Below are 5137 nucleotides of genomic sequence, written 5' to 3' on the forward strand. Positions count from 1 at the left end.
AGAGGCAGGGTTCAACCATAGACCTATCATAACTGTAGAGGGCTAGAGGCAGGGTTCAACCATAGACCTATCATAACTGTAGAGGCTAGAGGCAGGGTTCAACCATAGACCTATCATAACTGTAGAGAGCTAGAGGCAGGGTTCAACCATAGACCTATCATAACTGTAGAGGGCTGGAGGCAGGGTTCAACCATAGACCTATCATAACTGTAGAGAGCTAGAGGCAGGGTTCAACCATGACCTATCATAACTGTAGAGGGCTAGAGGCAGGGTTCAACCATAGACCTATCATAACTGTAGAGGGCTGGAGGCAGGGTTCAACCATAGACCTATCATAACTGTAGAGGGCTGGAGGGAGGGTTCAACCATAGACCTATCATAACTGTAGAGGGCTAGAGGCAGGGTTCAACCATAGACCTATCATAACTGTAGAGGGCTAGAGGCAGGGTTCAACCATAAACCTATCATAACTGTAGAGGGCTGGAGGCAGGGTTCAACCATAGACCTATCATAACTGTAGAGGTATAGAGGCAGGTTTCAACCATAGACCTATCATAACTGTAGAGGGATCGATGCAGGGTTCAACCTTAGACCTATCATAACTGTAGATGGCTAGAGGCAGGGTATAACCGTAGACCTATCATAACTGTAGAGGGCTAGAGGCAGGGTATAACCATAGACCTATCATAACTGTAGAGGGCTGGAGGAAGGGTTCAACCATAGACCTGTCATAACTGTAGAGGGCTGGAGGAAGAGTTCAACCATATACCTATCATAACTGTAGAGGGCAGGAGGAAGGGTTCAACCATAGACCTATCATAACTGTAGAGGGCTAGAGGCAGGGTTCAACCATAGACCTATCATAACTGTAGAGGGATAGAGGCAGGGTTCAACCATAGACCTATCATAACTGTAGATGGCTGGAGGCAGGGTTCAACCATAGACCTATCATAACTGTAGAGGGCTAAAGGCAGGGTTCAACCATAGACCTATCATAACTGTAGAGGGATAGAGGCAGGGTTCAACCATAGACCTATAATAACTGTAGAGGGCTAGAGGCAAGTTTCAACCATAGACCTATCATAACTGTAGAGGGCGAGAGGCAGGGTTCAACCATAGACCTATCATAACTGTAGAGGGCTAGAGGCAGGGTTCAACCATAGACCTATCATAACTGTAGAGGCTAGAGGCAGGGTTCAACCATAGACCTATCATAAATGTAGAGGGCTGGAGGAAGGGTTCAACCATAGACCTATCATAACTGTAGAGGGCTGGAGGCAGGGTTCAACCATAGACCTATCATAACTGTAGAGGGATAGAGGCAGGTTTCAACCATAGACCTATCATAACTGTAGAGGGATCGATGCAGGGTTCAACCATAGACCTATCATAACTGTAGAGGGCTAGAGGCAGGGTTCAACCATAGACCTATCATAGCTGTAGAGGGATAGCGGCAGGGTTCAACCATAGACCTATCATAACTGTAGAGGGATAGAGGCAGGGTTCAACCATAGACCTATCATAACTGTAGAGATCTAGAGGCAGGGTTCAACCATAGACCTATCATAACTGTAGAGGGCTAGAGGCAGGGTTCAACCATAGACCTATCATAACTGTAGAGGGCTAGAGGCAGGGTTCAACCATAGACCTGTCATAACTGTAGAGGGCTAGAGGCAGGGTTCAACCATAGACCTATCATAACTGTAGAGGGCTGGAGGCAGGGTTCAACCATAGACCTATCATAACTGTAGAGGGATAGAGGCAGGGTTCAACCATAGACCTATCATAACTGTAGATGGATCGATGCAGGGTTCAACCTTAGACCTATCATAACTGTAGAGGGCTAGAGGCAGGGTATAACCATAGACCTATCATAACTGTAGAGGGCTAGAGGCAGGGTATAACCATAGACCTATCATAACTGTAGAGGGCTGGAGGAAGGGTTCAACCATAGACCTATCATAACTGTAGAGGGCTGGAGGCAGGGTTCAACCATAGACGTATCATAACTGTCAAGGGCTAGAGGCAGGGTTCAACCATAGACCTATCATAACTGTAGAGGCTAGAGGCAGGGTTCAACCATAGACCTATCATAAATGTAGAGGGCTGGAGGAAGGGTTCAACCATAGACCTATCATAACTGTAGAGGGCTGGAGGCAGGGTTCAACCATAGACCTATCATAACTGTAGAGGGATAGAGGCAGGTTTCAACCATAGACCTATCATAACTGTAGAGGGATCGATGCAGGGTTCAACCATAGACCTATCATAACTGTAGAGGCCTAGAGGCAGGGTTCAACCATAGACCTATCATAACTGTAGAGGGCTAGAGGCAGGGTTCAACCATAGACCTATCATAACTGTAGAGAGCTAGAGGCAGGGTTCAACCATAGACCTATCATAACTGTAGAGGGCTAGAGGCAGGGTTCAACCATAACCTATCATAACTGTAGAGGGCTGGAGGCAGGGTTCAACCATAGACCTATCATAACTGTAGAGGGATAGAGGCAGGTTTCAACCATAGACCTATCATAACTGTAGAGGGATCGATGCAGGGTTCAACCTTAGACCTATCATAACTGTAGAGGGCTAGAGGCAGGGTTCAACCATAGACCTATCAAAACTGTAGAGGGCTAGAGGCAGGGTTCAACCATAGACCTATCATAGCTGTAGAGGGATAGAGGCAGGGTTCAACCATAGACCTATCATAACTGTAGAGGGCTAGAGGCAGGGTTCAACCATAGACCTATCATAACTGTAGAGGGCTAGAGGCTGGTTTCAACCATAGACCTATCATAACTGTAGAGGGATCGATGCAGGGTTCAACCATAGACCTATCATAACTGTAGAGGCCTAGAGGCAGGGTTCAACCATAGACCTATCATAACTGTAGAGGGCTAGAGGCAGGGTTCAACCATAGACCTATCATAACTGTAGAGGCTAGAGGCAGGGTTCAACCATAGACCTATCATAACTGTAGAGAGCTAGAGGCAGCGTTCAACCATAGACCTATCATAACTGTAGAGGGCTAGAGGCAGGGTTCAACCATAGACCTATCATAACTTTAGAGGGCTGGAGGCAGGGTTCAACTATAGACCTATCATAACTGTAGAGGGATAGAGGCAGGGTTCAACCATAGACCTATCATAACTGTAGAGGGATAGAGGCAGGTTTCAACCATAGACCTATCATAACTGTAGAGGGCTAGAGGCAGGGTATAACCATAGACCTATCATAACTGTAGAGGGCTAGAGGCAGGGTATAACCATAGACCTATCATAACTGTAGAGGGCTGGAGGAAGGGTTCAACCATAGACCTATCATAACTGTAGAGGGCTGGAGGCAGGGTTCAACCATAGACCTATCATAACTGTAGAGGGCTAGAGGCAGGGTTCAACCATAGACCTATCATAACTGTAGAGGGCTAGAGGCAGGGTTCAACCATAGACCTATCATAACTGTAGAGGGCTAGAGGCAGGGTTCAACCATAGACCTATCATAGCTGTAGAGGGCTAGAGGCAGGGTTCAACCATAGACCTATCATAACTGTAGAGGGCTGGAGGCAGGGTTCAACCATAGACCTATCATAACTGTAGAGAGCTAGAGGCAGGGTTCAACCATAGACCTATCATAACTGTAGAGGGCTAGAGGCAGGGTTCAACCATAGACCTATCATAACTGTAGAGGGCTGGAGGCAGGGTTCAACCATAGACCTATCATAACTGTAGAGGGCTGGAGGCAGGGTTCAACCATAGACCTATCATAACTTTAGAGGCCTAGAGGCAGGGTTCAACCATAGACCTATCATAACTGTAGAGGGCTAGAGGCAGGGTTCAACCATAGACCTATCATAACTGTAGAGGGCTAGAGGCAGGGTTCAACCATAGACCTATCATAACTATAGAGGGCTAGAGGCAGGGTTCAACCATAGACCTATCATAGCTGTAGAGGGATAGAGGCAGGGTTCAACCATAGACCTATCATAACTGTAGAGGGCTAGAGGCAGGGTTCAACCATAGACCTATCATAACTGTAGAGGGCTAGAGGCAGGGTTCAACCATAGACCTATCATAACTGTAGAGGGCTGGAGGCAGGGTTCAACCATAGACCTATCATAACTGTAGAGAGCTAGAGAAAGGGTTCAACCATAGACCTATCATAACTGTAGAGGCTAGAGGCAGGGTTCAACCATAGACCTATCATAACTGTAGAGAGCTAGAGGTAGGGTTCAACCATAGACCTATCATAACTGTAGAGGGCTGGAGGCAGGCTTCAACCATAGACCTATCATAACTGCAGAAGGATAGAGGCAGGTTTCAACCATAGACCTATCATAACTGTAGAGGGATCGATGCAGGGTTCAACCATAGACCTATCATAACTGTAGAGGCCTAGAGGCAGGGTTCAACCATAGACCTATCATAACTGTAGAGGGCTAGAGGCAGGGTTCAACCATAGACCTATCATAGCTGTAGAGGGATAGAGGCAGGGTTCAACCATAGACCTATCATAACTGTAGAGGCCTAGAGGCAGGGTTCAACCATAGACCTATCATAACTGTAGAGGGCTAGAGGCAGGGTTCAACCATAGACCTATCATAACTGTAGAGGCTAGAGGCAGGGTTCAACCATAGACCTATCATAACTGTAGAGAGCTAGAGGCAGGCTTCAACCATAGACCTATCATAACTTTAGAGGGCTAGAGGCAGGGTTCAACCATAGACCTATCATAACTGTAGAGGCTAGAGGCAGCGTTCAACCATAGACCTATCATAACTGTAGAGGGCTAGAGGCAGGCTTCAACCATAGACCTATCATAACTGTAGAGGGCTAGAGGCAGGGTTCAACCATAGACCTATCATAACTGTAGAGGCTAGAGGCAGGGTTCAACCATAGACCTATCATAACTGTAGAGAGCTAGAGGCAGGCTTCAACCATAGACCTATCATAACTGTAGAGGGCTAGAGGCAGGGTTCAACCATAGACCTATCATAACTGTAGAGGCTAGAGGCAGCGTTCAACCATAGACCTATCATAACTGTAGAGGGCTAGAGGCAGGCTTCAACCATAGACCTATCATAACTTTAGAGGGCTGGAGGCAGGGTTCAACTATAGACCTATCATAACTGTAGAGGGAT

Source organism: Salvelinus fontinalis, chromosome 39 (assembly GCF_029448725.1).
Source record: "Salvelinus fontinalis isolate EN_2023a chromosome 39, ASM2944872v1, whole genome shotgun sequence".
In the NCBI taxonomy this organism is placed as follows: domain Eukaryota; kingdom Metazoa; phylum Chordata; class Actinopteri; order Salmoniformes; family Salmonidae; genus Salvelinus; species Salvelinus fontinalis.